The following is a 10,299-nucleotide window of genomic DNA, read 5'->3' as shown; positions in this document are numbered from 1 at the left end:
CAGTTAATGCGGTTTTTTTTTTTTTGACAGATTTCTCAAGATTCCACTCAAATGCCGAGCATTACAAAACTGAAGGAATGGTTCTTTTCATTCTTGGAAAAAAACTCGTCACGCGTTCGTAAACTGACTATAAGCCTGAACATAACCCGGTGCCCGTGCATCTTTCAAATAAAAAATCAACAGCCGTAATTATTTCAATTTCTATCGCCAATATTGCTCAATAAATTTAAATACTTTATTACAAATGTTTACATATTAAGTTACACTTATTGTATACGCGGGCTACACTGATTGCTCTGTTAAGGGGGATGTTGTCATGGTGCCGGCACGACTTCATTCTCGTTCAGTAGAAATGAACTGTCTTCATGCCGCGTCTACATCAAACCGGTTTTACTAGTCCTGTATCAAAATAATAGAGACGCAAAACAACAGTTTGAAAGGAACAGCCATGACACCGCAATTAGTTTCCTTTCCGAAGTAGAATCGCGATTCGCGATATGAGATTTTAGCCACTTTCATGTTGCCATTGGCATAAGTGCTTTTGGCTTGGGAACCGGCACGAAATCGTACACGTGTGAAAGTTGTGATGGTTCCATGTAAACACCCCCTCATTTGTTTGTTTGCCTGTACTACTGTGTTGCTTGCTTGTTTCTACTGAAACGTTCACTTAAACTTTGCGATTTAATAAACAAACGGACAAACAAACAAAATGCTTTTGCACAAAAGAAGCAAAAGCCTACCTCAACACTAAACCCAGATTTGAGTTAATCGAATTCAAACAACTGAGCCTTGGCGTACTTTTCTCAAAACGTTCTGAAAACATTTTGAGCCCAAAAAGCTAATTAACGAATACAATTCTCGTTTATCAGGAAAACTATGTTTGATGATTTTGTAAGAGAAAACGTTGAAACCTTTACAATAACAAGAAAGACATTGGGCTAATTTTCACTAAAAAAAAAAAAAAAAAAGGCTACCAACGATCGACAGAAAGCGCAACTGAAAAGTGATCCTGAGACCCGACTCAGTCTTCGGGAGGTTTGAGAAACGGATCCCGGTCCGTTCTAAACTAAGGATTACATAATTCCTGCCCCTTCGACTATTCAGTTATCTATTAGCTTATTCAGTTTCATTGAACCAAGCAGATAGAGGCCAAGAGCGAGCTGTTTGATTGTAAGCATAACAAGGTGACCGATCTCTTCAACAACAGCAAATTAAGTCCAATTGGTTTTCACTTACTAGTTAGTTGGCGACTTCATCAATTTTCCTTGAACAAGCACCCAGAGAAATCTACCAAACTTTAAAGGCAGTCGCTTGGCCAATCACATTACGAGTTTGTCAGCCGGTCCTTTGTTTTGCTGTTAGTCCAAGACAACTCCTCAAAAGGAACATCACTTCTGCTTAGTTAAGATCGGCATCGCAGATTTCTATTACAAGTTTACATCTGAATTTCAAAATAAATTTAACAAGTTCTTAGTGTTCATGGGTTATTTTGAGTTTTCACAACCATGAAACTCAACTAACTTAAAATCACAAGCTTCTCTTTGCGCTTAAGTTATCTTCAGTAAAAAGAATGACACATTTCAAGGAATTGAAGACTGAAGGAAATCAGAATTTTCACCTTCCTTTGCTTTGAAAACTCTACAAACGTCAGTTGTGAGCTTTTTTATAATATGTATTTCAAGATTTTTTTCCAAAATGGGTAAATATGCCGTCATATTTGCCTTAATTAACGCAACTCGTCATTTCTATATTAACATTTCAATAAAAGTAAAGTCCTCACTATTCTTTGGAATATTAAGGAAGGCAACGGCCTCAAAATGTGTGTAAATATATCTACAATGCTGGTACTCCAGTTAAAGTACTATTAAGAGAAGGCGGATTATTTCAAGTCTTCTCATCCTGATACTAAAATAGCAAAGTTACAGCAAATAAATTCATAAAATTAAAGATAAGAAACATGCACAAAAACAAGCACATTATTGTCTTATTCTCCACACATAAGTAGGAAACTAAAACGGTACTTGATGCATGGTCCAATGGTTAACATTGTTCTATTTTTCGTTTTCTTGACCAAAGCGTTCATCGATATTCAGTTTTTCGCATCTGCTGGATCTAACGATGTAAACTAATAGTCGTGATAATTGAAGTAAACCAAAATACTCATTATGTACGCGTCGTATTCCGTCCAGTATTCTCTCTTGTCTTGACGTCGCAGCATCTGCCGAACAAAAGAACCAGGAATATTATGATTTAAATGTTTACAGTAAATACTTAATTTCAATAACTTTCTAGAAGACTTTAAATCGACAAGTTTCCTTGGTTAAGTTTGTTTACCTGCATTTTGATTGACAGATAAAGAAAAAAACAAAACTATAAAGATGAAATAGAAAAAGACAAGCAACCGTAAAGTTCAAAACATAGCTAACATTTGAATCTTGCACTTCCTCCAAACATAGGTACCACGATACCCAAATAAACCTTAGCCTTTTCACTCGCTTAGCTTGTGGAGCGTCAAGAAAAGACGATAAACGTGTGAAAACAATATTGCGAGTGTGAGACCACCTTTCTTTTCTTCTTAAAAATATTTTTTCTTGGGCGATTTGTTTAGTTTTTTTTTATGATCATTCCCTTCAATCTGAAACCTGAAAGGAACTGACCAAAAGGACTTAAAAGACGCCGATGAGGTCTTATTAAATTAACGCAAAGCTCAAAGTTTGACAGTAATTTTCTTGAGACTGACCGTACATAATAATTACAGTACATAGCAGTAGTGTAACAATGCAACATTTGGTTGATTTTTGACCTTCAGAGTTCGGATTCTAGCCTTTTTGGTAGGCGCTAGAAAAAATGAGAGAAGAAGAGACTCGAACGCACACACGATGCGAGTAGACTAAGTAAGAGAGGGAAAACGACGTGCATTCCTTCTCCCTTCCTTCGCACTCCGAGTTTGTCACACCCACTTCGAGCGGGCGTTCGATTCCATTACTCTCTTCTCTAGCTCCTGCCACGCAGGATAACCAAGGAGGTAGTACATTTGAAAATCCGTGAAGTTCGACATTACAGCAGTAAGTATGTACAATCTCTTTAACATCTGACTCTGCCAATGAATATTTTTCACCTTCCCTTTACCAAGAAGCGAAGGTAAAGCTCCTTTAGAAAGTATTACTAAACAGCTCGGGAAACAATTAATTTCAAAATCTCTTCATGGAGAAGTATTGAGCAATGTCTTTAGTTACGTCAAATATTTAGAAAAAAAAACATTTGTTCGACAAAAACGTTTTTTTTTCGTAAACAAAGCTTACCATAAAGTTTTATTTTTCTGCTCCAAATTCCAGCGTAACGTCATCACCAATCAGCACAAATGGAGCCCAGTGCTTCATGGCACTGAATTTTTCTGACACACGAAGAGATTTCATAGCCTGGTGAAGAGCCACACTGGTGCTATTTCCATCTGCAAGGTGTTGGTAGAAACTTTCCATGAACACCATGGTTGCCTCGTCATCAATCGCCCAGAGTGACACAAGAACAGACCGAGCACCAGCACACACGAAAGAACGCGCTATCCCGACCACACCCTCAGACTTCACCTCTCCCCGGCCACTGTGACAACAGCTCAGGACAACGAGCCTTGCTCTCAGGCAAACTGCTTGCACATCTGACATTGTTAAAATGAAGTCTTGTCTTCTGAGAGGCTCCGTTTTGCGACCATGATCTAAGGCCAGAACAATTTCTCCAGTTTGCGCACATCCATGTGCGGCAATGTGCACCAAAGCAACTGACTTGAGTCTCTTCAGCACTTCGTCTTTAGTTGCATCTCTGCCTGTGAGAGGTGTCGTCCTCAGAAGCTTTCCAATCATCTCGACTTCCTTTTTGGCGTAAGGCAACTGTGATAAATTCATGGGAATTTATCTAAACAAGGATCTCCCACGAGTAGGGCACCACTCTTACTGTGAAAGTCGTCAGGTGCGCCTGCGATCAGCTTTAAAGCGGTCAGCGTCGGAACAGTGCGAATTCTGATTGATTCACTCAGTGCAGAATATGGAGCCAAGCACAATGGACCATCTGGTACAATGATTAACTGGTCACCTTGGAGCAAATCTTCAATGGGGCCAATAATTACATCATATAATGGGCGCAAGGAGTTAATAGAGGAGGTCGATGACTCTTCTATCTCCTCAAGAGCTTCTCCGGTCGATTGTGGTCCATCACTGATCTCATCCATTGTGCGATTCTCGCACTTGACGCGAACGCCGGCTCCAATCTCTTTTAAAGTGCTTTCTAATAACAACGTGGCATCTCCATGTTCAATTTCTAATAGTTTGCTGGCAATCTCTTTGCCTTTTCGTAGTACCCAAAAACTGGTTAAGACGCCCATATGATCAAGTGCTACAAAAAGTATAGGCGTCGAGATATTGTTAAGCACATAAGAAATCGTTTCCTTAGGTTCATTAGACGCGGACGATAATGGATCCACACCATACTCTTTCTCTAAAATATCCTTTAATGCCTGTGCTCGTCCCTGCTCAGCAGCACACAAAGCTTCACCAGTCTCTCCATTCCTCAAAAGAATTCTCCACAGACCAGTGTACGCATCCCGGTGGAGATGGCGAAAGCTTATTTTCCATGCATCTTCGGACTGAAGAAGAGCTCTTGTTTTCTCCAAGAGTCTTATACTCGATTGATAACAATCAAGTACCTCAGAAAAGGAAGCCGACGATTCATAATCAAGACCTAGCGAACAATATGCATGTCCCTCTCTTACAATGTCCCCTACTTCTTTAGCAATACTAAGAGAATTTTTGTGGTACTCGATTGCTTGCTTAAAATTACCCAGGCTGTGAAAGGCATCACCCAGAAGTTCTTGGGCTGTTCCCTCTCCCGCTCTGTCACCTATCTCTTTGCTAGTACTAAGACATTGGTTGTAATACTCTAAGGCTTTTTCAAAATCCCCGAGGTCTTGAAAAGCTTGGCCTAGCCTGCCATAAGCTTGTAACTGCCCAACCTTGCTCCCAACTTCTTTGGCGATGCAAAGATGTTGTTTCTGGTACTCTATGGCTTCTTTGAAATGACGCAAACCGCAATAAGCATTGCCCAGGTTGCCATAGGCTATTCCCTCCCCAGCCTTGTCCCCTATTTCTTTAACAATAGTAAGATATTGCTTGTGGTACGTTATGGCTTGTCTAAAATTACCCAAACCATAATAAACACTGCCCAGGTTACAATAGGCTATTCCCTCACTAGCAAGGTCCCCTACTTCTTTAGCAATACTATGTTGCTGTTTGTGGCACTCTATGGCTTTTTTCAAATTACCTAGGTGGCAATAAGCATTGCCTAGATTACCATAGGTTTGTCCCTCTCCTGCCCTGTCCCCTAATTCTTTAGCAATGTTAAGATCTTTTTCGAGGTACTCTATGGATTGTTTAAATCTACCCATTCCTCTACAAGCAATGCCCAAATTGCCATAGGCCTTTCCCTCTCCAGCCTTGTCCTTTACTTCTTTGGCAATACTTAATTGTTGCATGTGACACTCTATGGCTTGTTTAAAATTACCCAGTTTGCTTTGCACAACGCCCAGATTGCCATAAGCTATTCCCTCTTGAGCCCTGTTTCCCAGTTGTTTAACAATGCTGAGGACTTGTGTGTGGCACTCTAGGGCTTGTTTAAAATCACCAAGACTGTAAAAAGCACAGCCCAGATTGGTGTAGGCTCTTCCTTCTCCTGCCCTGTCTTCCAGCTTTTTAGAAACACTAAGATCTTGTTTGTGGCACTCTGTGGCTTGTTTCAAATCACCCAGACTGTAAAAAGCATTTCCCAGATTACCATAGGATCTTCCCTCTCTAGCCCTGACACCCAGTGCTTTGGTAATACTAACATCTTTTTTGTGGCATTCTATGGCCTGTTTAAAATCACCCAGATTGTAATAGGTAAGGCCCATATTTTTATAGATTATTCCCTGCAACGTTCTGTTCCCCACCCCTTTGGCAAAACTAAGTGATTGCAAGTAATACTCTATCGCTTTTCGGAAATCTCTTACAAAGTGATAAAGATTGGCCAGATGGAAAGAGACAGCTCTCTCCACTTCCCCGTACCCAAACTTTTTGCAAATACTAAGTGATTGCGTGTAACACTCTATGGCCTGTTGAAAATCGCCCAGTTTGTAATAAGCTACGCCAAGATTGGCATAGGCTCGTCCCTCCCCTGCTCTGTTCGCCAGTTCTTTAGCAATGCTAAGTGCTTGCACGTGAAACACTAGAACTGCTAACTTTCTATCCACCATTTTCGTGTAGATGATGATCGCAGGAGTTACACAAAAGACAAACCTAGAAGGAAACAAAATTTGAGACAATCGATATTCTGAAGGAAAATGTATCCCGACCGGGATACAATTCGGCAGTTGTTGCCCTCTCAGTTGTTTGTATGTTTGTTTGTTTCGCTGTGATTGTTGAAGGGAAAGTCTAAATATATAACACAGCACTTAAAGTATGGTTCCTCGGGAAGCTAGTTAGTTTTGTTTTCCCTCGAGTCCTAATGTTTTCCTTGACTTCGTCTCGGGAAACATCAGGACTCTCGGGAAATCAAACCTAGCTGTTTCTCTCGGGACCATACATAAAATGTATAATATTCGTCTCATTATTCAAGGGAATCTAATAAAGAAAATTTGTATTCTCAGATGGATTCGTGGTCTTTAAAAGCAAATGTTTGTAATCCAACAGAGTTCGTTCTGATAAATAATTTTACTGAAAATTAAAATTGCTGAAAATGGTAGATAACGGAAACTAATTCCCGGCATTTACCGACCTGCTGTTGGCTTTTTAAAAATGCGAGTTGTTCTTATTCTGGCTTAAAAAACCACATGTTTTCAGAAATTTTCAGATTTTAGTGCTTCAAAACTTTTCAATGACATATCGCTAATCTGAATTTCTCAGGCGGTGATGCCTTTCGAATGTCGGATATTCACAACGAGATTATTAGTTGGGTAATCCGGTGCACGACATCCAAAAACCAATCTTTCGGTATCGCCATTCTGTCTCCATATATTTTAAAACTGAAAACGGTTACACAACTTGACTGTGGGGACACCTAGAAATAGAAACATCCGGCAAAGGCAAGCAATCATCTGCTTTCAAGTTTAAACGAATAAAAATGTCTCATAAACGCATTTTACCGGCTGGCAAAATAAAAGCTCATCATCACAGACGACGCATGCTCAGTATTACAAAATACAGTTAAGCCGAACTAATGAAGATATTTTGATGGACTTTGGTTTATGATAACGAAAGGTTTGAAGTTGAAAACGGAATAAACATTTGTTTAAGTCTAACCAGGATCTCTTGTGGTTTAGAGTCCATCTTAACGATCACTTTAGAGGACTACTACTAACTTATAGTCCACCATGATTTGTCAATTATTTTATATATTACGCAGTCTAATTAATTCTATGATGAATTTTCTTTTTTACCCTGTGGGATACGTTACAATTGGGGCTCTGCCCTGTTCGTCTCTCCGGTCACGCCATAGCATTGTTATTCTTTTTCTTTTTCTAATGTCATATGTCAATTCAATTTATGAATTTACTTCCTTGTGACGAATTACAATAAACTAAACTTAACTAATTTTTAAACTGATTTGCGCAGTGAACGAGCGGAGATAACTTGCAGAAATGGTCGCTTTGAAACAAAACTATTATAGACTGCAAGCAAATTAATCGAGGCCAGGCGGGCCTTTAGTTGTTAGAGTTGAGAATGAAATTTGGTTAAGTTCTAAAATACTTCAGACTGAATTAATTAAGAATGTTATCTCTTTTAAGAGATGAGTACATAATTTATGTGAGTGCAATTAATCTAAGTGAACCCCAAAAGCCCCATCACTGCCAGGAAAGTACCCTGATTTTTTCGATTCTATGTCATAAATATATTTTACAGTACTTAATACATGTCTCAGCTCGATGATCGTCACGCGATCCCAAACAATAATGAAAATGTCAAATGGGTAACCGATCCTAAACTTTGACCGTTTTAATTCTCAGCTGCGTTAAAATAGTTAAAATTTTATTTAAGAAATATATATTCCATTGTATAATGTGCGAGTAACAATAGCAAAGAGATATACACTAATTAACAACTTACAACAAGCTGAAAAAATGAGCTCTGATTTCATTTTCAGTCTCTTGTATTTGGGATGCTTCGTTTTCGAATTTCAAGGTACTTCGTTTATAAATGACGATTATCGAAAGTATCATTTTCCAGTATTGAGTTCTACGGTTTTCGTTTTCAAGAGGTTCGTTTTTCGACAGATCCCTGATCCTCTGATAGAAGAAATTATTCACTGGCACAAAGCAGTATACTCATAAGCAAGCCCACAAAGCGCTTGTTTATACATCTCCGTATCCATATACCGACATATATGTCGCTGCTATGTAAATACCATCGAAATTTCCAGCCTTTTATCGCCAATTATTCACACTGACAAAGTAATCACGAGTTTCTATTCAGACACCGTTAGCGTTACAGAACCCGGAACGGCAAAACTTAAGTTGAAATATTGTGCTTGAATTAGGATTTCTGGATTCAAGTTTTTCGTAGAAGATTCTTTTTTTTTTTTTACTTTTTTTTATTGTTTTTACAAACATAATGCTGACTTACTTACAAAGTACTTACTTAGTTACATATAGCTATAATACGTACTTACATATAACTTGCTGAGTTAAATACTACTTACTTACATATTAACTTACAAGATAATGCTTACAAAACAGGAGCCGATGAGTTGGAGCCTGTTACAAAATAATGAAAAATAATTCTAATACAACTGATTACTACCTTACTTTATATTAACGAAGAGTAAATACGCTAAAAACGACAAAAACTAAATAAATAAATAACAAAACAAAAAAAGCCAAAAAACAAGGGAAATTAGTCAGAATCAAGAAAATTATTTTTACAGCTTGACTTGCACCTTAGCTTTGCTAGTTTCAATTTGTATTTTATTTTTAAGGATCGACAAAAAAGCATCGAAAAAATAATCTTCCTCATTTTGAGACGCGGTGTAAATATAACATTTAGCAATTATCAAGCAGAGGTTTAAACCAAGACACTGAGGCACGGTGTCTGTGATGCCATAAAGTGTTTGTGCTTCAGAGAGCGAGATCTCAATGTTGTTTTTTTAGCGCCACCAAACTGAAAAATGTGTCCAAACAGCTTAGCATTGGGGCAAGTCACAAATAGGTGCATAATTGTTTGCTTTTCAGCGCATAAATGACAGCGGTCTTGTTCTTTAATTCCAAATTTATATAATGTAGCGTTGGTGGGTAAGATGTGGTGTAAGATCTTGAACTGAAACATTGAGAGTTGTATGTCTTTCGTAGCACTGAAAGGCATCTTGTAAATTTGAAAAATTTGCTGCTCATTTAAATTAGCATTTCTGAGTATTTTTTTGGCGGTGGCCGGAACAAATTTCCTTTCAACGAAAAAGTTGGAAGCAAGTTTAGAAGAAAGCTTCTCAAGGGGAATTCTATCTATACTTATGGATTTATTCGAAGGCGGTTGTAATTTACCTTTCGTTATTTTTATCCAGTCAGGAGGAATTGCTTTGCATAAAACGTAGTAGGTAAGAAAATTAGTTTTAAGACCAAAATAAGAACAGAAGTCTTGGTGAGATAAAAAGGTATTGCCGTTGAAGAGATCTCCAATTTTTTCAACACCCGCTACATGCCATGCTTTGTAGTATACTGAATAATCGTTGATTCTAATAAAGCGGTTATTCCATAAGATTTCATTCAGTAATTTTCTTCTTTTGAGGAGGGATTGAACGAGTTTATAGATTGCCAGGCCAACAAGGCTTTCTCGTAAAAGATCAATGGAATGTGTATGTTAAGATGTTTAAGTTCAAAGTTACATTTAAGGAGAACCAGACCACCAACTCGCTCTAGCAGGAAAACAGGAATGTGAGTCCAACTCGCGGTGGGATGACAGCTGTCTAGTCTTCTGATCCAAGTTGCTTTGAGAGCATTGTTGATTATGTCAAAATCAGGCAATGTGAGACCACCTTTTTCTTTAGGGCCAATCAGAGTAGTTTGTTTTATTTTTGTTTTTTTCTTTTGCCAGACGAATTGAGTAATAGCTTTATTAACTTTTTGAATAAATGTTGGGGTGACAGTAAGGACAGCAGTGTTGTAAATAAGTTTAGAGAGGGCTAATGCTTTTAAAATGACAATTCGACCATGTAAAGTAAAGTTCCTAGGGTACCACAAGTTTAGCAAGGAAGCCATCGAGGACAGTTTCTGTTCAAAGTTCCTTTTGA

General features: G+C 38.3%; 1 pseudogene across 1 annotated transcript; it reads right to left on the bottom strand.

Moving 5' to 3' along the window:
* Window positions 1-217: 217 nt before the first annotated feature.
* On the bottom strand, window positions 218-6,320 carry LOC146471016 (uncharacterized; annotated as a pseudogene). Its single transcript, XR_014866892.1, has 2 exons — window positions 3,303-6,320; window positions 218-2,218 (listed from the first exon to the last, which is right to left on the bottom strand). The product of XR_014866892.1 is annotated as an uncharacterized LOC146471016 (transcript).
* Window positions 6,321-10,299: the final 3,979 nt, after the last annotated feature.

The sequence above is a fragment of the Pavona decussata genome, unplaced genomic scaffold, assembly GCF_977016875.1.
Source record: "Pavona decussata unplaced genomic scaffold, jaPavDecu1.1 SCAFFOLD_107, whole genome shotgun sequence".
Lineage (NCBI taxonomy): Eukaryota > Metazoa > Cnidaria > Anthozoa > Scleractinia > Agariciidae > Pavona > Pavona decussata.
Note: the sequence above shows the minus strand (reverse complement) of the source record. Positions and strands in the feature narration are given on the sequence as shown.